This window comes from Hylaeus anthracinus, unplaced genomic scaffold, assembly GCF_026225885.1.
Source record: "Hylaeus anthracinus isolate JK02 unplaced genomic scaffold, UHH_iyHylAnth1.0_haploid 11985, whole genome shotgun sequence".
NCBI lineage: Eukaryota > Metazoa > Arthropoda > Insecta > Hymenoptera > Colletidae > Hylaeus > Hylaeus anthracinus.
In genome coordinates this window covers 7,274,068-7,301,037 of record NW_026534333.1, presented here as the reverse complement: position 1 = coordinate 7,301,037, position 26,970 = coordinate 7,274,068, and the positions used below count along the sequence as shown (strand labels likewise).

At 44.3% G+C, this 26,970-nt stretch overlaps 2 protein-coding genes across 4 annotated transcripts in view; one reads left to right on the top strand and one right to left on the bottom strand.

Annotated features, from left to right (window-relative positions):
- The window catches only part of LOC128887306 (uncharacterized), a 200,799-nt gene that overhangs the window by 4,593 nt on the left and 169,236 nt on the right, over positions 1-26,970 (top strand). For all 3 annotated transcript variants that reach the window (XM_054143053.1, XM_054143054.1, XM_054143052.1), the window contains exon 2: positions 9,749-9,817. The gene's annotated coding sequence lies outside the window, so the exon portion shown is untranslated. The remainder of the gene's footprint in view (positions 1-9,748; positions 9,818-26,970) is intronic.
- Positions 1-26,970, bottom strand: part of LOC128887290 (transcriptional regulator Myc-A-like) — a 350,744-nt gene that overhangs the window by 225,345 nt on the left and 98,429 nt on the right. The window lies entirely within an intron of this gene.

The window sequence follows — 26,970 nt, the reverse complement described above, 5'->3', positions numbered from 1 at the left end:
CCCGACTGCCACCCACCCACCCAACCGACAAGCAGGCATGTCGAGCGAAAGCGCGGGTGCGTTCACGAATCCCAGATCCGAAAGCTCTTGCGGAGCGCCATTCGCGTTGTCGTTGTCGTTGTCGTGGCAGCTCTCCGTTCTCTTCCCTTTGATCGTCGCCTTCGGCCAGCTCGTCTCGAGATACCTCCGAGAAAACGGGGTGTCGTCCCGTTTCATCTTGTCTGGTTAATTATTCATGCTGGAACATTCCCTGACTAATTGTTAATTTTACATAATTGACGAGAATAATTCACCTCTTTGATTTCCGTGCCTGATCTGGACGTATCGACGGTGACAGTGGCCACTGAAAATATCAAGCTTTATGAATATACACTTCGTTAATTGGGTCGGATGATAAGTTGATTATATTTAATTTGATTTCATTTTATATGGAATCGTCTTCTAAATAAACTTCGATATCGAGCTTGATATTTAATCGCTCGTTTTATACGGACAGAATATTCCATGAACCGAGTTGAATAATAAATTAAATATATTCAATTGTATTTTGTTCTATTCACGATCGTCGGATTATTTTAACAATAACTAATAAATTGTATACAATGCCAGTAATAGCATGATTCGCGCAGAAGTTTCTTGGAAACCATGAATTGTTTTGTAGAACTGCCTCACAGTTTTTTTTTAAATAATTAATTAACATGACTCGAAAGGGTTCAAAGAATGTAGCAGCTGTTGTCGGGAAACACCACGTCTACCCACCCCTCGTACAGTCTAGTCTAATATAAGACAGTCAGGCTCGTTTAGGAAAGAGGGGGTAACCATCCCTAATGCAGGGGAGATAATTATTATACGAACCAATCGATACTTCGATGAACGACTCGGTTCCTCGCCGGAGGGAAGGAATACGTTGAAATTCTTTCATCGAACCGAATGCATTCTCCGGTGGAAACTTTATTTCCTTACTTTCGGAAATAAAAGGTTTTTTCTCGCCAGCGTAAAATTACAACGATAAATGATGAGAATTCTATAGAAAATAAAATTTTATTCTTTTCGTATTGCTTCCATTAGATAACAAGGGAACGATTTAATTCTATAGAATGCATCCTAGCCCATACAGGTCAGAAAATGATGATAAATTAATACGCATTTTAATTAGATTCAACGAACAAAGAACGAACAGCTGTTTATATTTTATTCGTAATTCGTATTTAGAGCGAATTGCACCCATCCGTGGTATTGATGAAAATTTGTTCTATTTGCATAACAGCGTAGCGAAAAGTGAAAATGAAATTAAAGCGATTAGAAGAATACTTGACACGACAATGGAGTGTAGTAGCAGTTCAATCAATACGAAAGCAAGGTCGATGGAAAAGCACCGCACGTTAGAACGTTTCTTAGCGAAACTTGCAAATTCATAAATACGCGTTAACGAACTTCTACTCGGCGTCGACGGCAGCCCGGCGAAACTATTAATAATGTCGATAATTATCAATTATTTTTAAATGCCAAGAGAGCAGAGTTAATTTTGGTACCGTGAGCTCATGCCCTCCCACGCTGGCGTCCTGTGTGCATGCACAATGCTTAAATATGCGCTGGTAGGTTGATGTCGGAGATATCATTCAAATATTGCTTTAGATATAATTTATCATACGCGCATAGTGCACCATATTTTGATCACGAGCCAAGTATTCCGTTGCAATTTATTTACGCCTCGTGTATTCGTAATGCCGCCATCTTTTGTTTCTGGATGTGCGTGGTGTAATAGCGTACCGCACTCATGTCAGAGTAGATCATCACTGGATTTTGCATTGTTATTCGTTTGGAGAACTATTTCGATAATATAGAATACGATAAAATAATGACAGTTTCTCGAATACACATAAGAAGAATAAAAGTTGCGTATATGTAATTGCATCGATTGCATTAATTAATCTAAACACAGTGTTTCTTATATTATTGGAATGTCCAAATTATTTATTGTAACTATTCACGAACTTTCTATTCTGTTTACACCCCTATTTATCATAAATATGAACATACCATGCGACTAATACATTAATGAGTTCAAAAATGTAACTCTACATAATTTATCGTAGCGTTCGCCCGTTTTCCATTGTTCTTTAAAGCAATCGTCAGTGTTCAGTCGCGAAGGATTCCCAGCACGCGAGCACCCTCGATCAACGGACAATTTCAACCGCGTCCCCGCTTTCATGTTTAATCAAATTCGAATCAAAAAGCACCCTGTCACATTCTCGAGAATACGTCGCGAGCTCGTTGAATATTCTCAAAGGCAAGCGGGATACTCGATGCGACGTGTGTAACGTCTCTCCGCATCGAACGACCGTGGAAAGTAACTCTGTTCGGGAATAAGCGTCTACGCGAGGTTAGGTTCGTTACAATACCGAGCTGGCTGGTCCCACAGCCCTGGTTGATTGCTGGTTAAAAGATCACCGGAGTGTGACAGGGCCGTTTCTCTCTGGCCGGCGCACACGCGCACCGGTGACACACGAGGACGAAGAAGCAGAAGTAGGTGCAAGGGGAGGAGGTCGGAGGAGTAGGAGGAGTACACTGAGGAATCATGGTCTCTAATTTTTACGGTGTACCCACATGCGCGTCCCGTGTCCCTATATTTACAAGTACAAGTAGCCGGTCATTAAATCCGATAATTAATCACAATCGTCTCTATTAACGGGGAAGGCTTAATTGCTGTTATCCACGCCGGCGCTCGTCTGCGAAAGGGGTGCCAGAGGAGCAGGGGGAGGCGGAGGTGGGACCAGCCCAGGATGTAACCGAAGAATGGGCCCGTCGATCGTCCATCCGTCTTTCCGTTTCTTCGCGAACATGATGTCTGTCTTCTCTTGCTCCCTTCGCATCGTTTCCGTGGTTCTCTGCGAAATCGAGCCTTCCGTGGTCGATATAGTTCGTTGAAGAGCACGCATCGTCGACTCCTGAGCAATATACAATACGCCCAGAAATGCGCAAAATCTAATAACAAGTAGAGGGGTGCAAAAAGCTATTGCGATACACTTTAACGCACGGAAGATACGCTACTTGTTTACGTCCACCTAAGTCTCGCGAGGTAACGTCGAAGTTCCACGATGCCAAAAGAATATGGCTACACCGGTCAATGCATACAGGGTGAGTTGGAAACCACTGTGCCAACTTCTCATCCGAGAGAACTCGTTGGTTATCGATTTTAGACAAAACTGTTTATTTAAGAAGAGAAATTCAATGGCGATATAACGATCCTCGACTGGCCTTCATCAAAAGTATAACGAGATTCAAGCTCGCTCTGTTACATCGTAGTATTTTCTCGTTCCCATTTAAACAATTCGAGTTCTCCCTAATGTATCAACATGTAACAACATATGAGAGGGCTGCGATGTAAAGAAACTTGCTCCTAAACTTAACCAGCAAACTAGTCACCCCAGATGCCAATGGTTATCGACTCACCCTGTATATCCGCGCGCGGGTACGTGTTTGAAGACTCTGGTAGGACTGGCACAAACACACGGGCAACCCAGGCACACCGACGACAATGCCTCGTGCACGACCATCTACTTACTTTAGTGGTCAGCGCGGAAGAAAAGAATTAGCTAGACGGGGGCGCGTCTCATCTAGGTCACCCACACAAACTCCTCGGACCAACCGACACTTACGTATCACACACACGCGGTACACATACTCGACGAGCCTCATTACGGTGCCACGGTGGCGAGGGGTTGTGCAGCAAAAGAGGCGAGCGTTAATTAAGAACAGACTCGCCACCCTCTAAGTAAGGAGCACTGACCAACCCTCCCCCTTCTTCCTCCCGCACGACCAAGCTTACTTCCTTTCTTCGACTCCGTGCACCTCTCCGCTCCTTCACGGTCGCTACCACCGTGGCCTCGCATCCTTTCCAGCTTCGTTCCCAAAGAGGAAAATGCGAAGACTGTATAAGAGCACGGAAAATGAAGGAAACGCGCGAGGAACGAATCGAAGGTGTACCGGTCGACGGGATAAAAAATGGTTAAATAGACCGTGTAAAAACCTGGCTAAGATCTTGCGATACGATATAACAGTCCCTGCTTGAGCGATTTTGGCGTAAAGGGAGGTTCTCTGGTATTATTGTATTCCTTGGTTCATAAAAAACTTTGTTCGCTGGTTAATTAATAACAAGCCGTATCGTAATTAATGGAAGAATTACTTGACATATGATACATTTATCAACGTTTCAGCCACGTGGTGGACCTCTTCAGAAAATTAACGTCTGAAATAACATAAATATATAACATAAATATGATATACAAAAATAAATTTGTTAACTAAATGTACCTACGTCGTATTATGATATTTGATTCGCCCTGTGCGCGTTGGATTGGAGTGTTGTATTTTCGTAAGCCTTGAAATCACTGTGAAATATAGTGGGACGATGATCAGCCGATCTCATCGGGACGACACGAGAGCACACATGTCGCGAGTGTCGCACAATAGCAGTTCCTCTTAGCCGAAAAAAAAGTCACCCAACTGTTCATCCCCTTCCGAGCGTTATAAGCTGCCCCGACCAGGGGTGAACCGTGCCCGATTGTTTCCAACAGGTTTGCCAGCTTTTGTTTCAGTCCGTTCTCATGCGCGCCGGAACTGGTCATTGCTGGAACCCTAAAAACGGTTGAACAATGACCTTCATGGCCGTTACATTGCATCGCAATAAAGACCCCTATTTCCCAGAGTGCTCAGAGAGTAATCTCGATAGGATGGGAATTCATTCCACGGCTTTAAACGCTATAAACTGCCGCTGGTGTTTAATCGTCGACTTCGCACATTTCACGCGCTCCTCCATCGCTGGTGAAATTTAAATAAGAAATAGATAAATCAGTACTTTGCGAATGCGATTAAGATTCCAATCGACCGCTGGTCTCGTTTATTTTCATTACAGTTTGCCACGAACCATCTTGTTATACAAATTAATTTCCTCGCGACAAATTAAAATCAACGATCACGTTACGAGATTCGGGATGATCTATATTAAACTAAAGCTGACATTTCATTGCATCGTTCAAGCACAAATCTGTTAAGAGTTTTTGAGTTGTATACATATATGTATCGTATTTTCATCCGTAAAAGGAAAGGTTACGAAGTGGCGAGGTTAATCATTGTTATATTACGTAGGTATAAAATAAGCTATGTTAACGAATTTATATCTAAATGTCGCGACGAAATGACAGCTTAAAATTCTTTTAGATCGCATAAAATAAACGTAGTGGTTGCCTCGCGGGAAATAGTAATTAGCCGAAGCCATTCCGAGCGTTTTGTTAGAGACATTTCAACTATTTATTTATGATTTTGTTAGTATTCCAGACCGTTCAACTACGATACAGCAATGCAATTATATGGACACGTTATCTTATCGATAAAAATGGAAAGCAGAGATTCAAAAACAGAGCAGAATATTTTACGAATTCATTCGGATTAAATTCAGAATGAAAAAAGGCGACTATAAAAGAGACGAACGAATCGTTTAATCGACCCAATGGTTGCCGTTTAAGTCGATGCTCTGATATTCTGCCCAGTTCCCGCATTTATTTACCCGAAAGAAGAACTTAATGAGGCGGAAGGCTCTCTGTCGACAAAATGGAAAGCCGAATGGTGGAAGTATTTATGTGCATGGAAATGGACTGAAATGACGTTAACTGCTTCCTCGTAATCGTGTGGACTTACGCGATGGGCACACGTCGTGCCCGTTACGACAAAACGGTCGTTCATATGAATTGTTTCGGCGTTATGCATAGCAAGGAATAACTGATTTCCTCATTTTTGTTTACCGAATGAAACGTATTATTCGCGAATACAAGTCTCTTAGCATTATCTGTTTGTAAGCATGGCTCCGTTAAATTTATGGCGGAAGTATCTGAAATATCAACGAGAGATTATTACATCGTTGAATTCATATTTACAGTGAGTGACACAAGTAAATCAAAATCTTCTACGTGTACTCGTTTTATGGTGTCGAAATATTTCGATGATCTCTCGTTCCTGATTTTTTTTTTATGTTGCATGCAGAGTTTCAGAAAAATCGACAACGTTCCCCACCATCGAGCGTCGACGAAGCTCGCACGATAAAGCTACCCCGTGGCACGTCGAAAGGCACTGAACGTTCAAGACGCGCATCAGATGAATCCGCAAATTAAACAAACACCATATATCGACACGCTGATCCTTCGCCATAGATGCATCTTTGGCCAAAGCCTGTCGCGAGGGTGAGAAAGATAGAACAGAGAAACGATCGCCATCCCTTCCACGGTTGGATCCCTCGTTCGGTAGGATAAGAAAGGCGATGGGCAGAGGGAGAGGGAAATCAAAGAGTAAAAGGGATGGAACGAGACTTGGCAATCCGAATGAACGAACTACACCGCATACAGGGTCTTAGCAGGACTTAACGAATATTGCCGTCGATATCCAGAAGCCCCTTGTACGACGCTTCTTCTCATCCTGCCATCGAACTTTCTTTTGTCCCTTCAGCGAGACGCGTTACCGAGCTTCGTTGGTTGATTCGACGACTGACCAAGTTAATTTAACGTGCACGTTAATTTGCTCCCTGGGATTTCGTATTCGAGGCGATTCTATTCGCTGGGCAATTCAATATCCTCTCCCTGAATCCTTTTGCACCTTCCTGATCTTATATTCTTTGCCCTGGATATCTTCCGAAGCAGTATACTATTTGGTATACTCATAACTTTTTATATTTATAATACCTTTCCTGAATAATGAAGATTAAAAAATTGTTATTATCGAAGTAACAAATTGTTGAAATTGTATGACGTTGAAAGGAATCGTTGGAAAACAACAAACGCGGTCTCGAGAAGGATTACGTCGAATTACAGGGAACGGGAGCAATGAAACATCTCGGTTTCGTGTTGAACAGAAACGAAGGCTTCCAGTTATTTCGTTAGGCCACTGTTTTCTCCTGCACGCCGCAGACGCAGACGCGGACAGCTCGAAGGAGCGGGTCGGAGGACAAGGCAGATAAATTAGTGCTGGTAATGAAGACTGAGTCCGGCGTCTGATTAAACAAACACAGGGAAACACAAATAAGTGTGAGAAGTGAGAACGGGGAAAAAGGTGAGCGCCAAAGGGTGAACGGAGAAACGAGAATTGAAGAAAAAGGGAAACGAGCCTTGGGGGAGAAAAAATCTGCGAATCTTACTCTACCTTCAGTCTTATTTCTTTCCTAATTAACTAAAGTAGCGTGGTTACGCGGTGCGTTCTAACCCCGTTCTTTTTTCGTTTATCTCTCGCGAACTGTAGTATATTGAATTAATTTTGCGTTGCACCAAGAATTTTTTTAGAATTTAGAGCGAGAAGTATCCGTAGCCTTTAGTTTAAAAGATTCGTTCAAAAGTGTTTAATAATTCTTTCTTTGGTACGACTCTGAAGTTTAATGATGTGAAAACAATTAAAACTGAATTCCGTTTTTTAGCCTGAGAGAAAAAGATTCGCGAGTCTTGCACTCCGTCCTACTTCGGCCGTAATTAACTAAAGTAGCGTAGCAACGCAGTGTGTTCGAAGGCACTCCTTAACCATCCTCCTTTTTCGTCCATCTCTCGCACCTTTACTCGTCTATCTTCTTTTTTTCTTCGACTCTTCTCGTATCCACGTACCACGGCTTCCTTCCCGAAGACGAGCCCATCGCGGGCTTCGTAGAACGCCCGTTGTTGTTTCATTTTCGACGCACGTCCTCAAAATGAAAATGTATGAGCGCGTGTAATACATAGAGAATAGTTTCGACCGGGCCCGGTTAGCGGAGCATGAATCTCATCGGGCCACTCAAGGCTGAAGCTCTCGAAATTACGCGGAATGAATTAAAAATAGCGGTCGCCAAATTGTGAAAACAAAATCTCCACGGATTTATGGCCGATTCTTGAATTTCCGATCACGAATTATTAGTGGTCGTTTGCTGAAACGCCAGAAATAATCGTCGAATCGTCTAACGTTCAGCTGGACTACCGGTGTATTTTCTCTGGGAATTTTAAAAGGAAGCGTGCTAGGATAATTAAATGGCTAGGAGTGGGAGATGGGAGAAGAAGGAACATTTATAGTTTTGTGTAATTGGGGTTGCGAGAAGAATGAGCGAAGGATATAAAAATCTGTAAATTCATGTTTTATTATACTTACGAACAATGCGACCCCAACGAAGAATCCTCAGCGTTCGCTAGGAGGGAGGTCGCTGTGAATCAGTATCTATCAATATCATTGGGTTGATGCAAAAATAACGAAAAATTCTTCGGTAACGGACGCAACGTATAGGTCGTCTGCAACATTCGGGTGTAAAATTATCGCAGCGGTAAAAATTCCTTCGTCTTAATGCAGTGGAGCGTTTCGAAAAGAAGAAGCACAGGACGAAAATAAATGCGTAATGTGAGGTCGAACATGTTCGAAATAGAGTTGCACGTCGAAAGCTACAAAGTCATCTCGGGGTGCACGTCGAAATCGATTAGACACCGGTTAGCGTCACGCTGTGTATTTCAATAAATGGGTCAGACTAACAAATTTCTACTCATGTGCCGCCTTGTAGTTCTAAAATAAAGGGAAACGCTGTACTTTACATAATAAATCCTGGCCGATCGGTTCGGATGAAAGTGATTAATGCGGCAATTTTTAGATTCGTGTCGAAAGAAGCATTATTCGATATTTTACATCGGGGCAACCTTGTTTTCGTTTCGTGATTAGTTCTCTCACCTACGCTCCCCGCAGCCGTCGATCCTCGAGCTCGCAAATGAATCGCCGATTGTAACGATCGACCGCTATTTCCGATTCGTCGGAGCAGAGGAAAGTTAAGAAAAGAAAAGAAGGCGCCAGGTGGTCATTCCACGCTGTTCGACGACGTCGGACGGAGGTATCGCGGTGGCAGCAGCCACCGAGTCAATTTATTTATAATCTTTGTTTTTCTAACTGCTCCTCGGCGAAGAATTAGCGTACCGCGCGAATACTGCGCAGTGGCGCCGATTCGGGACGGCAAAGACGGCGTTAGGTGAAAAAATAAGCCCGACGGTAATAATTATTATCGAACCAGATCGCAGCCACTCTCTGGCAACCAAGAAGGGGCAGGAGGAGATACGAATCCACGACGATGGGTTAGCCGGCAAGGACGTTCAAGTTTAAACGAAAATAAAAATTTCCTCGCCGATACTAATTATAGAATACGTTCATCGAGCAACCGCTGCTTGAATTACCGATACGTGTATACCAGGGGAAATTATATCGGGTGGTCTGGAGAAACTTCTGACCACCTCGCGTTATGAGAAAGCTCGCGTTCGGGGTTCGACGAACGTGGACCTCGGTTGCTGGACGGAACACCCGGTAGACGATACGCTTCTCGCTCAATACACCGAGGAAAATTAATATTGTTTTTATCGACAGACGCGAGGATAATTAGATACCTGAGTATGCCTCCCGTGATCGAGGATCAGACGGTCGACGTGTCACGTGTCCGTTTGTCAAAGTCACGCCTGGTTCGAAACTTTAAGTGGCATTAGATCGTATTAGGTGAAGTTATCGGCACTTGTTTGGGATTGAAGATCGATTGCGATTAACAGAGTGGAGAGAAAGAAATGTAGGAAAGAAACTGAAAATTATCGAGGAATTTTATTTATCGAGGAGAAAGTATTCGTATCTTAATTTATTCTCCAAGACTCTTAAAATTATCCACCCGATCCAATCTGGGGCTGTAAATATACATTATAACGAGGTGTACCGATTTTTTCTGTTCCAGGTCCGCACCAAGAATGTGACATCAGCAGAAACGCGAAGGACGAAGGCAGCACACGCTGGTCCCAGAACGGTGAGTCAGTGATTAATCAACATCAACCATTCTCCGTCGCGGCGGTAATTATTTGACCTGACAATCGAAGTAATTACCGATCGTAGCGACACACCTATCCGTATACACGCCGACTTATCTTTCACCGTGGATCGGCGTAGGCCTGGTTGCGCTATTAAACCGTTCGCGTACGTATCACTTGGCAATCAATGCGATTCCATATCGTATAACAATGTTGCATGCCTGTTCGTCGTGCAGGAAGATCAATCCCGGCATATAAATGATTACGTTAATAACGTCGGGATAAAGCATTCCATGAATATAAATACGCTGCTCTCTATTCCGGGGATCGTTTCAGATTTCAGCGAAGTGGCGTTATTAGGGAATTCAGAATGACCTCGATAACGTTCCGACCGGGCGGTAACTATTTGTCGACGGAGTTTAACGTGGAAGGCGTTTACGTAATTGGGTTGATTATCCCCGGAAAATCCGCGAATACCTGCAATTTTCGATTGCTTTGATATCGTCATGCATATTATTTGTTCTTAACCATGCGGATATATTCAGACCTGTACTACGTACCAAAAATCAACATGGACTTTCCAGTTATAAATTGCGCTTAATTGTCCACTCCATTGAAATACGAGTTATCAAACAATTCATTCTTTGTACTCAGAACAGTGTCGGTTCTCATAGTACAGCTACTTTCGAGTACCAACCCATTTAACTTGAACCATCAGCAAACGCGCGAACCTAGTATTTAAATTGAAATATTTGCGCCATTCAAATATGCGATTACGGTTCGAATCGCGCCCAAAGGGCAACGAACGAGGCAGAACGATCTTCCTTGGAGTGATCGATACCAAATCGTAGTACCGATCAAACGAGGTCCTGGCGAGAAAAGAAAAGGAGCCCGCGGTCCTCGAGAGAGAACCACGCTCGGCGTAGGAGACCCCTTCCGCGCGTTATAGCCCGGAGCGACGCGGAATCACTCAGAGCAGCGCCGGCCGTTACTTCATTTTTGCGGAGCGTTTACAACGTCCTGTCCACTCGCGTGGCATCGTTCCTGGCATTTCGATGCATAATAAACGAGCGGTTAGCCCTGCGCCGTGGCTCACACCTCTTGGCCCCTTCTTTTCTACGAGTAAAAGGGAGACGTGGTTCCCTCCACCCTCTTTTCCTCACGGCCAGCCAGCGTTCCGTTTCCTCTTTCCGTCTTAACGCGCGGCCCGTAAGCAGGCTTTGGTCTCTCTCTTTTGTAAACTTTCTTGTACGAGAGCCGCGTATAACGAGATGCGAGACAGAGACGGGACGAGCCTCTCACGAGCCAGCGAGAGCGAGCGACTCTAACGAAAGGAAATCCGATTTGCACGCCGCGCCGATCCTCTCCCGCTCTTTTTCAAACGCACGTCCGATCGCTGGTCTATATAGGTGGCTCGGATGATACGGAGGAGACGCGGTAGTTTTGATGGAAATTCGTTTGTCGCTTGTTACGTGACGTTGCCGTTTCCTTTGCCGGGAGTTCCGGTTAACCCTTGGAGGACCACGCGACTTTATTCTACGCGAGCTGGAGTCTATAATCGAATTCGAGGGAAAAAGGGAAAGGATGTCGATGGGAGTGTGTTTATCAATCTCTTTTTAGAAGAATTGTCCTTACAAAGCTGAGCTCGAAAATATTTGCGAAAGCAATGACAGTCGCGAATGCAATCGTTGATCGATCGTTAGCGCCGAGGAAATGGGATTTGGTGATGAATCGAGCCATTATTCGTTATGTAAGCGATGTATGAAGCAATTTGGATGTGTGCTTGTCTCTTTATGTGGACAAAAGTCAGTATAAGTGGTTGGTGTCCACGGTTAAATTCGAAACATTGACTGAAATGAGGCACGATTCGAGTTGAATTTTTGCATATTTTCATCAGCGTTTGCGAAACGCGACGTCCGCGAACTATCGATCGATAATCGATGCCACCTGCGGGACGCGCGTGAAAAAAGTGGGACTGACGCGTATCGGAACGATTATTTGCGCCGCGCGACGATAATGGATACGGAAAGGCGGTTTGAATCCGGCTGAATGGGCGTATGAATGGTCACCGTTTAGCGTAATTATTGGTGTATTGTCTACGGCACAATGCCGGGCGCGAAATTGGCATGCAAAAATCGGATGCGATCCTATTGTCCGATCCATGGCTACACTGGCAGCCACCCCGAGCTCTCCAGTTTTCGAATATTTCGCCCTGTCAATGCTGCCGATTCGTTCGCCAATCGAATTTGGCTCGAACGGCTTGGAAAGGCATATTCGTGTTTCGCGAATTACGTGATTTTCGAAATTTCTTTCTCGCGAAGCGCGTCGCTACGTTTCAATCGCTCGTGTGCTTGGAAATTGCGTTGGAATTTAGGTCTGCTTTCAAATCGTAATCCTCCTCAGGGTACGATGAGTTTGAAGATCAGTGTCGTATGCAAAAATTTCATCCTCCTTACTATTAACGTAGATGTTAGCTCTACTAAAAAATATTCCCTCGATAAAGAATGATACGACAAGTCCAATACGAAATGAACATCCAAGGACCATCTTTCAATCAATTAGAACGTGTTCGTAGAGCAACCCACGCGATCCCGATGTTTTCGTCCTACTTTCTTCGATACGAGTAGCGTCAGCGTCTCTGCCTCGAGGTGAAAGTTCACCGATGATTGTTTCGAGTTTGTTCGTCGAATACAGTTCCACGGGGGCTCCAGGTCTCCGAAACACGGAATCTAAATTCGTGGAGCCTGGAGAAGCTAACCCGAGAATTTGGCTGGTTATTAGGCAAGGGGACGGTTCTAACTCCGAGGAGAGCAAGCGCGGACTTTTTGTGCGGCCAGATTGACGGCCATTATGCCCCGAAATTGGGCCTTAATTGTGCCAGCGGTAATGAGCCGGGTTGCTCTAATGCAACGGCACTAACCACCACACATAGTGTCTTAAGACGCCGCTCCGGTGTCTTCATCTAACGGGTGATCCGTGGGTACTCTGTCGATTACGTTGGCAAAATTCTAAAAAGAAAATGAATCGCAAAGATAATATTATTTCTTTCCTCGATCTACTTTCATTGTCAAACATTATTCAAAGCGGGCACTCGAAATACGAAGCTGAAACTTGTTCAATTTATGGTCCAGACCATCGAGATACAAATATATTATTTACCAGAACATCGCTTTCTATGTAAAATATTATTTTATTTCAGCTACATGGCATTATTGACGCCGCCATACTAAAATTAAGAAAATTTCTAGTAAGCTAAGATTTTTTGGCTATTCTTTCTTATTAATTTTATATACCGTTAGATGAAAGCTACGTGTATTTTATGCAGATTTGTTTTCCTTCGCAACTTAACTTTTAATTTCTTCAATTCTGTGTCATCTACGTTTGGGTTAGGTGACCTACCAAAGGTTCGTTGGAACCACCCGGTGTAGAATAGAGATCGGCGGGGAATACTACTATGTGGCGACGTAGCATTATTTAATTGCTGTTCCGTTGTTTTTTCGTCGCCGGATAATTTGTGTACCTGCCGGCGATCTCTTAGTTCCTTCTATTTCCCCTCCTCTCGGTGGCATGGCGTGGCTCTGGCCGATCCCTCAGCAGCCCTGTTCATCCCGCTGCTGAGCCTCGGGTCGCCTCGGGTTGTCTCGCTTCCTCCAATCTATAGCGTCGATGTATAGGTTTTCTCGTTTGAAAAAGTCGGCACGGTGGAAAGCAAAGGAGCGAACCAGCGAGAGAAAGGACGAGAAGGACGGGACGACCGGTCGGTCTACTCCTAATTGCGCGTAATTACCTATGGAGGCCAATTAGCTCGGATTGGCTAGATGGATGATCCGCGACTAGCCCGAGGACTCCAACTCCGCCAGGACCCCGTGCCTCCTCACCTTGGGTAAACGCACGCGAAAGAGGCAAACAGTTGTCCTCCTTTCCAGGATTATTCGTCCTTCCGCTCGTTCTCCTGTTCACGGATTTGGAAAAATTCTCGCTACAAATGGCTATATCGGATCTATGAGGATCGAGACGTACTTGTATGGCGTAGATTTCGGTATTTAAATCCATTTTAAATAGTTAACACTAAACCCACCGACCTTCATTTGTAACTATTTCTATCGTAATGGGAAATGAGACTAGGCTTAAAAATACATTTTTTCAATTAAATGCAAAAATATTTCGCGTGAAACTAAATTGAACAATGCATGGAAGAATTGTACGTAATTCACACATAGCGTATAAGAACCGTGTAAAAAAAATTTGAAAAGTTAAATTTCATTGTTCGAACCACGTAAATGGACGACACAGCATCCCACAATCGATAAATGTGCGAACGCGAACACGAACAAAAAGATGAGGAAGATGTCCGCCACTTTGCAAGATTGTAATATAACCAGGATCTCTGATGGCGATGTTCCCACGTTCCTATTGCCTTTTTCCCTTCGTATCGTGGAACAACTTAATGGCGCTATCGATGTTTTGTGCGTTTCAACGTTACGAACCGTTTACCGCGGCGCTGTACTATAATTACGTGCCTCTAATTACGCGAACAACACTGTCCTCCCTATACTATTTGTTCTGCTGTTTCTCAGAGCATCGAGACTAATATAGCTCGGGGCACTCGCAATTTCAAGCGATCGTAAATACTCGCATACGTGGCCGGGGACGGCACATACGTAATGAGCAATTAACGATCGATTTCCTTGGGACTAATTGCTTCATCCACGGGGGAATCGTCGAGCTGCACCGCGGGAATAATTGTTCCGTCGATTATAGAATCTATGCATTTTTCATAGACTGCATTCTCGGATAATGAAGAGGGCACAGGACTGTAATAGCCTTCACAAAAAACGGTATTTTCAAAAATTGTTTACGAAGAAGCTATGGGACGAGTTGTTTTCAAATTTTCGTTACGTTTTATTGAACATTTAAACGAACGAAAAATGAGGTTCGTTTGAAAGCTTCGCTTTCAATTTGTATCTTCGGGGCTTAGATAAAAATTACAAAGTATATTTTAAAATATCAATGTTGTAAATACGTAGTGTATAATATAAAAAGATTTTCATAATTTTGTTCGTAACCAAGAATAAAATTTAAAGTGGTGCGTAATTCACGTCAGCGGTCGGGGTGCGTTAAAAATTTGTTTGAACTAAATACTTTGAAACTTCTCTTTTCGTTCATTCGAATTCAATTTTATGCGATACTGAACTCGCGTTTCCTGTTTCGAGTTCCCTCCCATCCGCGATACCGTTTCACCAAAGACTCGACCCGCAGAGAATAGTTTGGAAATTCATGACAAGCCCAATAGCATGTTTTCCTCCTAAACTAGGGAGCGCATATATTTATCTGGTCTTTATATAAGCCGATTCCATTGTTGCTCCGTATCCACTTTTCAAGATCAGAGTCCCGAGGGATGGGAGACGCGAAGACGTAGAGTCGAGCGACGGGAAAAGAGAGGATACACACGCGCAAAAAGAAAATCGCCGAGGTTTGTAGAACCCACGGGAAGGGGGATACGGGGAAGGGGGGGAGAGGGAGGTGGTGGTGGTTGGCATCGAAGGACCTCAAGGAACTGGACAATTCGTCATTAGTAAACAAATAGTTTAGCGACCGGTCGGGTCAGGCCTACATAAACTAAACAACAATAAGGCCCCGCAGGAGAAAGAAATACCGACTCGCTACCCTTCGAGGTTCGCACACCTGGCTTCACCTTCGTAGGAGTTTACCTGCAACGGGTGGGTGCTGACGAAGTCAGGGGCGTGTGTATACAGGTCGGCACCACGCCCAGTCGCAGGACCAACGCTAATTTATTTCTCGATCTTAACGATCTCGTCTCGTTCGTCTCGTACCCCATTTATCTTTGTCTTGAATTAGCAAGACGGTTGCGCAATCATTACTCACCCTTTTCTTCGATTTATTTGTTTCCATCTCAGCGATGCCTGTGTGGACGCTAGGTGGCTCTTTGATACTTCAATGACACTTCGACACAATTTGTAGAAATTCTTTTCATTGAATTCATTGAAAAGGAAGGATATTTTGTCGGTTAATGCACGTTTTCTATTGTAAAGAAATATTTGAATCCTTTTAGATTGATGTGGTAGGTTTAATATTTAGCTATGTATGTATATCGTCAGTGAATATTACTTAGAAGTGCGTCTCCTTGTCACCTTGTAGCCACGATTCTTCAGAAATGATCGCAAGAGGTGGTTCCAAGCCTAGGTACGTTCCTGATTCGGCATCAGGTTCTCGTTGGACCGAGAGTTCCCCACCTGACCGAGACCGATCGGCGTTAAAAAGAATTACTCGGATTCATTCGTCACCTCGAATTTCGGGACACGACTCACGGAGCCTGGGACATCTTGGAAACTTTGGAGAAACAGGGCGTAACCGTGCTGTGCGTGCCTTAATCACCCAACGGTAATGGTCCCGGGGGCTTCTCGTTTCATCGATTCCGATTCATCGTTCCCGGATCTTCGATTTGGGAACGTCGGTGGCCCAAAGGAGCGTTCGAGGTACCCGAAACTTTTAACACGAAACCAAGCCACGTCCCTGCTTTTGTTTGGCTCGAACAAGACGGTGTCTGGTTCTCGCCCAACTAGTATTTGTTCCGAAGATTCCTATCGGTCTTGTGTAACTACACATTTCACGTGAACCGCGCTGAATTGCCGATTGCAGTTTCCTCCGTCTAATCGCGTCGATACCCTGGTTTACTTTTGATACTCGAAACAGCTTGGGAGATCCTGAAACCCGTGGTCGAGTCCTTGGATATTTACAGAGGAGTTGTGTGGAAACTGATATGCATTGGGTTATCTAAATGTATTCATCTTCGCGCAGGATAATAAGTGTTTATCGTGACTTTGTAGAGCTTCAGTTCCTGCGTCAACAATTCTTGTTTTCTTTTGCAAGTTCGCGTATAAAGACGAACGTTACCTAAAATCCACCTAAGATAATAGGTAAAATTTCGAACAGCCATCGACAATCCAACCGCTTCTTCGACCATTCGATACAACTACTTCGATGTCATTATCCTCTTTTCCACTCTAACCGACGTTATCGTTCAACATTTCCAGCTTTCTCGTCTAGGTAGCGCGTAATATGAAATATAAAAATTAGTTTCTAGCCAAGGGCGTCCGGGTCCGGGTCCGGGGAAGAGCTGGTCCCTTTGTCCACCGAAGATCCTTGGTCTTTGATCCTCCCTAAACTACAGGGAGAGAAGAGCATCCCGATGGTCCCCGTGGCGAGATTAGCATGACAATGCGCTCACCGGCCACTCATTATGGTCGTCCCGTGATTCTGCGTTCCGTTCCCGCGTAAAACAAAATTCCAGCCCACGAAAATCTTCGTGGACAATAGGGGTTGACACCTTTCTCGATTCAACCGCTCACGAATGTCCATCGCAACGCGTCCTCAGTTCCCGTGCCCTTCGTTTAATTTTATCCCACCTTTAGCTCCCCCCTCTCTACCTCCTCCATTTCTTTCTCTTCCTCTACTCTCTATTACCGCCATCATCCCCTGTCCACCCTCTTCCAGGACAACCTAGCCGTCTCCCACGGCTCATTCTTTCGGTGAATGAATACCAAAAGATGGATCGCTTCCCTCTTTGCGCAGCTTCGATGCCCCCCGCTTTGTTGCCGCAGAAGTCGTGCGATTTTCGACGAATTCACGCGTTCCAACGACCAGTTATGGCACCCTAACTGTTCCTCGGAGATTATCATCGACATCCGGGGAATTGTGAGTCTTGCAAATTTCCGACCATTGTTGTTCGTCTTCCCTGTAGAGATTGATGGTTTTCCTGAACTCTATTTTCTTAATTTTTAGTACATATCAAACATGCCCAGAGTGCAAATAACGAATCATGGAACATGTCATCTTACTTTTTCGTAACATGAAATACAATTACTTCCGATGCAATCCTCTGTCCTCGCTGAAGACACGCGACGTACATCAAACATTGTCCACGTTATTTTGAAATCTTCCAAACAGAACATAGGCTCTCCGTTTATATTTATTTCATATCCAGAATTAAGCAGCTGCCTCTAATACGGTATAGTTCGGTTTTAAATTCGATTGTACACAACCTTTTCCCTCTCTTGGCTTCGCATCGCAGCTAGAAGGGTTTTCTGCCAGGAGAATACCTGTCCGTGGTCCCGTTCCATTATATTTGCATTCGTATTAGATTCGAACGGCACAAAATCCGCGAAGTCCACTCTCAGGGACATGAACGGTGAAAATCCAGCGGAATCTCAAATTACGATGATTCGGGCAGCGGAGCGCGCACCGCAGGTGTCTGGGCAAAGGTGCATAAAGGGGATGCAGATAGAACGATACAAAAGAGAAGCTCGATATTCACGGGACCAAAGGGAGCATAATGCAGATCCTGAATTTTCGGAAAACTCTCCCGAACTAATCGACGAGAACGACACAATCGGGTTTACCTGATGGACGGTCCCTTTCGACCACCGTGAGAAACAGTTTTCGTAGTGTTCTGAAAGCGTTTGGCGGCCAAGGAAGGGGAGAAGAGGAGGCGCATTCGGGGACGAAAAGAAAACATCTCTGTAGGCTCTTCTTCTCGGAAGAATTAACTGATGAGAGAGGAAACAGCGCAAGAATAGAGGTCCACGAGGATGAAAAATTGTTCCACATTTTTTGCCATTGCTTTCAAGTGCATTCTAATCGAGGAGAATCGTTACAAGGGAAATTTTTAGTTATTAGAATGCATTAGGAATTCTTACGTTATCAATTTATACATTGCAGAGAAATAATATTGCGACCTATAGGCCAACTCAGCTCCACCCCTCTTGATAATTTATGTATGCGTTACGGTAATTATGGATCTGATTTAAATTACTAATAAAGTTTCAAAGCATTTCACGAGAATATTTGTCACAAAGGAGAATCTTCAGGACGATTGCGTCTTTAACAAGCCATTTGCCTCAATCCGCGATTTAAAATCAAGGGTTCCTTTTCTGGTCATTCGAGAAGATTCTTAAGAGTTACTTCGAAGTCTTTGAGCAAGGTTCTTGTCGATTCACCAGAAGACTATGTTAATTTGTTCCTTTTTTTGTGGCCGTAGAACTGTGATTCTCTTATTAATAACATCTCGAAGACGTGACTTAATAACGAGACGTTTGTATCCAGACTGGGGAAAAAATAGATGTTTCTTTTTATGTAATATATATTTTTGACGATTTCAGACAGTGACACGTTACCACTTAAATCTTTAAGTCTGTTTAAAAAATGTGCATGCTTTCATTTATTCAACGTATGAATTACTCTCGGTTTAGCCAGTAGAATTATCCTCGATGCTTTACTTATTTCTCTATTCTGGAAATACTAGCAATTTTGTAATTCACATACCTTTAGACATCTTAACACGTTGACTGCCAGACTAATATTCTTGACAATTTCTACTGTGTTTTGATTACAGACAGTTTTAGTTCTTCAGTGAAACGAACTGTCACCCATATATGGGTGACGTGGCGATCAGCATATTAAATTCTTTATTGGTACTTACTTAAATTATTTACAACATTTTCCATAAACTAAACCTATCAAGCCTCGGCGACAAACAGAAGATTGCAAAATTCTAATTACCATCAACGGATATTTCAATTATAACCAACAATTATCGAGTTTACCCGGTCTTTCCATGAATATTCTTCGGTCGACAGTTATGGGAGATGGTCGAGACCAGTTTGAATCAGCGGCTCGGGCATCCTCTCGGCTCTTCGTCGTTCTATTTTCTCGAATTGCGATTTCCATGACAATGGGGCGCTCCCAGGAAGAATAATTAAGCTTGTCGTAATCGTTCGTCACGAACTATGGTCAACGCGACGCATCAGCGTTCGGTCCCATTCAGCGGCACCGTAAGAATTCCCCATCAGCTGCCACGGCTCCTTCTTAAGTCTTCGAGTGAGGAGGGGACATTAAAAGAAGGGTCCCAGGGAGGGTGGCGAATTAATTTATGCGATAACGTACGAGTCTCATTTCTTTGACCAGGTGATGACCGGTCCGCAACGGGGCGACCACCCTTAAAAGCGTCACTCTGTCCTCTTTCGCCTTCCCTCTACTCCCGGGGCGTGTGAAAATCCACAGCGGACCTTTGTCTTCATATTTTTCGTCCTCTGAATAGTTTCACTTGGCTTTCGACTACCTCCGTACCGTTGTTTACCTGGAGCACGACGGCTGCATTTTTGTGACTGTCGCTAAAAATATAATAACTAAGGACGAGGAGAACGCAGGAAGAAATGAGAAAATGGCAGGGAAATCGAAGTAAACAGGATAGTTCGAGAAAAGGTAAACATCTATGTTATGTCTTCATTGTTGCTACGAATACGTGACCCTTAAATCAATGGACCGTGAGGCTTTCAGAAATCTGCTCTCGTTTTACAAATGTTATATATATAAGATTAAAGATAAAAGACGAAGCATTATCCATGGTAGAATAATTAGAATTATTAGTCTTTTCTTAGCCTTTCTTTCAGTCTTACGGTACAAAAACTTATGAGCAGACGAATGAAGATACATTCTGACAACTTCTGGACTAAAATCGTACGACTCATTAACCGTCACGCATCCTGGGATGCCGAAGAAGTGGATAAGGGGCCAAGAAATCTTTCAAGTTCGTGTGACCGTGGAAAGCGCAAACTTATCTCGAATCCCGATCTGTTGTCTTATTTACCCGTGTTCCTCGTTTTTCTGCCCTCGGGGCGAACGACGAGACAAAGCTAGCGTCGTAATCGACCGTAAAAATACCGAGGTGAACCCGAATTCGTTAATCTCTTTTCCTTCACTTCCGCAGCCCCGTTGTTTAGGGTGCTGGTGGTTCCCTCACGAAAGAGAAGATTCACCACAATGCCCTTTTGTCTAGCCCTCTTGCCCCAGTTTCTCGGTGCGTGGCTAGTTTGGACTTTCTCTTTGACACGCTATAATTGAATCGTCGACCAAAGAATTTCATAATATTTCACTGGTAATTGTCCTATTCAGAATGCACGACGACGCGTTTCTGAGCGTTCACAATGCTCCAGATGTATAGATGAAAATAATCTTGGAGAAGTTAAAACGGTAAATGAAACTAAAATTTTATTCGGGTGAATGTCAGTACAAATTGTAGTACGAGATTCTTTGAATAAAGAAAAATTGTGTAAAATGTTCCTTATTCTACTTATTCTAAATTTGTATTTATTAATTATCTCTAGAACATTCCAGTTTTTGTTAGATTCAACATCTTTCTCATCTAAATAATTACATAATCTACTGATCAACTCTGATGCAAGGGATATTATCCTCTTTAAAGTTAAAAAGCATCAACAACAAAGCACGCCATAGTTCCTAGGGTTGTAATGAACGTCCGTTGGAAAGTTTCATGAAAATCGACGCGTGATACTTCCCCAGCGATGCTTCTCTCGTTCACCCCGCAAAGAATCGAAAAGCCATCGGAGAACTTCGTCACCCAGGATGTCTGTGACTTCCCCGGTGCGAGTTTAACGCCGTAGCTAGGTGGAAAACGGACGCGTGGAATCCTCGGTGTTGGGCTTTCGGTGGCATTGAACCGAGCCTGGCAAGAGAGAGAGAGAGAAAGACACGTGGTCTCCATTCATGGTTGTCGGTGGTACACTACTACGGTTCGAGCACGCTGGTTGGAGGTCGACTACGAGGTGGAGGTCAAAGGGAGTATCGGAGGGAGGGATGTGCACGGGTGGCGGGTAAAGGGTACCAACCACTCGCTGTAGGTGAGGGTGAAACGAAGAGTCAGTGGGGCTGCGGGAACCACGAGGATGGTATAGTCCACCACTACCATCGATGCTACCCCTCGAGTTCGAGAGTAGGTGGTGGCTTCGACCTCGTGTAGGTACACCCGTCGCGATTCTACGCCGTTGCTCGTGGAGGGCTATAACCCTGGGCTGTAAAACTTACCAGAATCCAGTCCAGTCGATCTAATAGCCACCTCTTTCGCATCGGTTCGCTCCAGCTCTCGATGCCTCGACTTCACTGGGTCACGACCTCGCCACAGATTCTTTCGCTTTCGATCCCTGGACGGTCCTACGAAAACACGACAACGTCGGATTGCATTCCTCCAGAACGGTGGGAAACTAAGACTGGTGGAACGCTAGTGACCGACGAGTCTACTGTTCGAGCCGAGGTCGATGGAATAAAAAAAAAATTAATTCTGAAGATCTAGTTAAAGAAATGAAATCTGGATAGGATTCGTGAATTTTTATGGGATTGTAAAACTAATACTAATGGAAATAACAGATTATATATTCTAACACACCGAAAACCTAGTAAAAACAACTCAATAATGAATAAATAATCATACACCTAACAGACATCGAGCAAAGAAACATTCCGTTCCTCTCACAGGAAGAGGGTTAGCATCTGAAAAAGTTTGGAAACCCCTTGAAAGGTCACGTTGCGACCAGGTCGTATAAATACAGAGCTCGCATTCGTGCACGCACTTAATCTCCCCCGCTTCTGCTCGTCATCAGTCATCCTTCTGCGGTTTCCCTCAGCGAGTGCCCGCGCGGAGGTCAACCTTCTTTTCTCCTTTGGTCCCCGCTGGCCTGTCCACTCCTGTTCCTGCCCCGGTGTACACCGTTTTAGACTCTCGCAGGAAGATTTCGAACGATAAATACGCCGCGCGTATAACTCAATATCAGCCAAGGTGAAAAAAAAGGCGGCAGGCAAAAATGTTCGGGTGGATCGACTTCGAGGGCAGTCCGAGCGAGGCATTAAAAGGGGAGGATATTAAGAACCACCGCAGATCTTGTATATAAGAATCCGCGACGCGAACGGAGACGGAGAGGAAACCACGAGAGTAGGAGAGACGAATAAAAGGGAGGCTAGTGGGAGGATAGAGTGTGGCAAGGGAGACGGAGGCAAGGATGCTCACGTATGAAGCAGGACCTCATAACTCCTTATAATGTCCTCTTCTGCGAATGCCTAGCGTACACCCCCGTTCCCGTGTGCCGTCTCAGGAACACCGTGAACACACCATTGACCCTCTTCTTCTTCTTCTTCTTCTTCGTCTTCTTCTTCTTTTCCATCCTCCACTTCTGCTTCTTCGTCGTTGTCGTCGTCGTTCTCGTATTCCACGCGAAAGTGTAGGTGGTTTGTGTGTACGCGCCATAAGGCCTGCCTGCAGCCTCCTTTTGCCTCCCTCCCCCCGTTCCGCCGCCTTCCTCTCCTTGCATGCCCTCTCCACCTCTTCCCTCGGGAGTCTGTGTACTTTTATATGCCCTTCCATACCTTCTCCAAGGGAATAAGAGAGTTAATCTTGATATAATGGACGCGACTGTCGCGGCCCACAAGACAATAGTCCAAGATATATCGTTAGCTTCGCCCTTTCGCATCTCAGCGCCATTATACTGGCACGCTCGATTCTCTTTCTTCTTCGTTTTCTTCCACTTCTTATTTCGGCTTCACGGGGTGTTACGACGCACTCTCGCTTTCGAGGCAATGATAATGCGACTCGTAGATGCGCCGCCGATGCTTTCGATTATATACAGGCTCGAAGGTATGCCCAGGCTACCTTCCGACCGTGCCTCGAATCTTTCTTGTATTTTCGCGGCCAAAGATCGCGCGATTGTCTTCCCCTACCGATCCCAACCCGTTGCTGGATCGTGGAAACTGCTCGAGCGTTCAGGCGTGTTCACACTCCGCGTTAAAACGATGGGACATCTTGTATCGTTTCTATTTCACGGTACTGGCGTTCGGTCGAGCGCTGAGGAGCTTCAGCAATTAATCGCGGGGCTAAGTATCGTCAAAAATAAATCTGAATCGAATTCGTGAAGATTTCGATGCGCGGTTCAGCTCGGTTCCCATGAGCTTCACAATTCTCCTTCGACGAACCATCCACGGCGTAAAATCTCGTTCGTCAATCTTCGCGATCAAAGACCTGCTTTCGCATGGTCCCTCATTTTCTCTCGGATTAATCGATTTCAGTCACGAGCGTGTATACGAGGATCTACCAAGAGCGCCAGCTGCCCTTCGAAACGAACGGCACGTACGAGCCAGCGAAATCGAGATTATAAAGCGTTTATAGCGTAGCTTCCCACCTCAGGGCGCCTCGCTTCGGATCTGCATAAAAATAGGGGAACGCGGCTCAGAGGAGGAAGAATGAGGGAGAGAAGAGGGGGAGTCGAAGGCAGCCAGAAAGGGGGGCAGAGGAGATCCTTAATACGAGATCAGATTATGATTTTGCGGGGGAGTCCGCTGGCGAGAAGACGGAGAGAAAGTAGCGAAGGCCTTTAAGAGTTCCAACAGTGTAGATCACGGATCCGCGTCTTGTTTCTTTATCTCTCCTCCCACCTCGCCTCCTTCGTTAATGGATCGCGGTAATACGCTGATCTTATGATAATCGCGTGGAGGAAAAAAAAAAGTTTCTTCGGCTTAAGTCTCTATTCTCTGCCCTCTTCGCGACGCAGCGGTCGACGTGATTGCCGTGTCGTTTATAATTAGATTTTGTCCCGGTATTTGGCTGATGGAGGAGATTAATTTATAAATTAATAAATGCGAGCCATTCGAGAGTACCGTTACGTTGGAAAGTCATTCTTCATTACGGTCTTAACTAGTAATAACCACGTTGCTAGCGTCGAGAGAAAGAATTAAGCAGACGCTGAAGAACACGTTAAAGATGAACGTTTTTAGATTAAATTAGTAAACTCTTATGATTTAAATATAAAATAATAAATATGATAAAACTTTGTGTATACAGTCAGTCCCACAAATATTCGTGCCCTGTATGTTTATCGAAGAAATTTGTTTAAATTAAATGGTAGCTTCCAAGTGTATCTTTGTATAAATATATATATATTAGAATATAGAAGTTAAATTAAATAAGTTTCGAAACTTATTTAATTTAACTTCTTTAATAAACATAGAGGGTACGAATATTTATGGGATCGACTGTATGTAAAGCATATTCTCGACCCTGGAAAAAATAATTTCACTTGGAAATCTCTCAGGGTGGGCACTTCTGAAAGCTCAAGGCGTCGAAACGGAAGAGCTATGTCCGTTAGCGACATTCATGGGGTCGCATTAAACGCATTCGGACGTTACTTAACAATGAATTAACCACCCCTGGGTCCGTTGGTCGAGAGGCAATGGACAGGACATGCGAGGATTTGGCTGCTCCTTCTTTCATACAATGGCTTCCGGGCTCGTGGCATCGCTTCCCGAGGGGAGAAATTATCCATGAAATATTGAGGGACCTTGCAAGCATTACCCTCGCTCCCATTGCATCACGAATACCGCGTAACCAGTACTTATGACGTTTAAGTCAAATGCACAGGTGGACCAACGTAATTTCATGTTCGAATGTACTTGCGTCGCCTAAGGGGGACGCCCGTTGAATTTTTCTTTTCGAGTAATTTCCATCTTACTTAAAAATTTGTATTGATCTTATGTTAACCTTCTATGGACCGAATTTTTGTTCTGCAAACAACTTCCAAGGGATTAGTTTGATATTTCAGGTCGATGGTCCTGCTAACCGCCATCAATATCGTTATTAGTTATCAAAGACGCTATATAATTGAGACTTATACGTAATCTTGTGAGAAAATTAAAATTATTTGGTAATATAATACCATTTGAGTCTCGATATATTAGGATGTGATCTGAAAGTTATACGGGCCTATTACCTGCAAGTTGCAAGATGCGCATCTGCTTATCATTAGAAGCAGGAAGCACGGAACCGCGCGGCGAGATCGTGAAAGGGCGAAATCAAGGATAGCGAAAGGTACTTCGCGCGTGCATTTGTCTAAAGAAAACCGCAGGTACCCTCGGCCGTCTTCGACGTGCACTTGAATTTCCAAGAGCGTTTTAATAACTCTTCGTCGAGCACGAACAATCGTCCTCGAGGAGCGGCCAGACCAAAACTGTCCATTATTTTTCTCCGACGAAAAGAGATTCCCAAGTGGAAAATCGGCCGATAGATTCGGAAATGTTACCCGTCGACGACTAAGGGGGCGATGATGTCGACGGAGCCTGTGTGAGTGCCGGGAGTGGTGGCACGATATAGTAGTGGTGATAGCGGTTATAAGAATCTACTTGCCTGCGCAGCGACGTATTTAGAGGGCGCCCTTCTTCTTACGGCATCTCGAAGGGGTAGTTGGCATGGCCATTAATTCATCTGCTCGTTGATTGCCTGCCCCCACCTCTCCCGTCTCCTTCCCGCGTACCCAGGCCATATCTCCGCACTTTTCTAATTAATTTCTAACTCGAGGTTAGTCCTCCAGTCGCTATCGGTCCCCCACACCCCGTGACCCACCGCCTCGGACTTCTTCGCGAGCCTCGCTTAAGGGAGGAACTCGCTCGTCGTCACTTTTATAGGCTGGCGTGATCGATGCGAAGACGACTGAGGAAAACACCGACTCCTTTCGACGAGATCGGATCGAATCGGTTGGTATTGACTCAAGAACACCCACTGGTCGATTTAAGGACTTGCGCTGCATCGAAGATATTAATCCTGATTGTTTGGGAATCAATTGCAGTGGGAGTAACGATTCCCATTTTTTAGTATATTATTTTCAGTTTACATATCTCGTTATGAAGGCTTTTAATTGACAAACTTGTTATTAACATTTTGTATATTTTTGTCTCTGTGCACATTTTCATACATCTAACCGTATCTCGTCTCGTCACGAATGCATGGGGAACATCCCCAGTCTAGCCGTTACAATGAATATTATTATAATGTCGAATGCTCGTTCGCTATAAATTTAAAGTTAATATTTTTGCCGAAGCATGTCTTATGCTCCCTTGATACAGTCTTCTTTTTCTGTTCACTGGATATCTCGTAGTAAGATATCCATCGAGATATCCTTCTTTAAAATTGTAATCAACGCGCGTCCTCTTCTTACGTATTTGATCCCTCCACTTGTGTATGTATCATCCACTATCGTGCATTCTCGGTTAATTTGTTTGATTAGCGAATAACGCGGAATTCCAATCCGACGATGAGGGCGATTCAGTCTCAGCTTCCAGTTTCCTCTTTCTTACATCTTCCATATTATTTTTCGCGGCGAGCAACGTTCCTTGTACCGCGAGCATAAGCCTGAAGAGGGATCTATTAATTAACTTGCGGTGTAATTTCTTACTCGCTTACAAGAATCTTAAACCGTCAGGAGCGATAAAATCATTGATGCAACACGGACAAGCGTTGGAT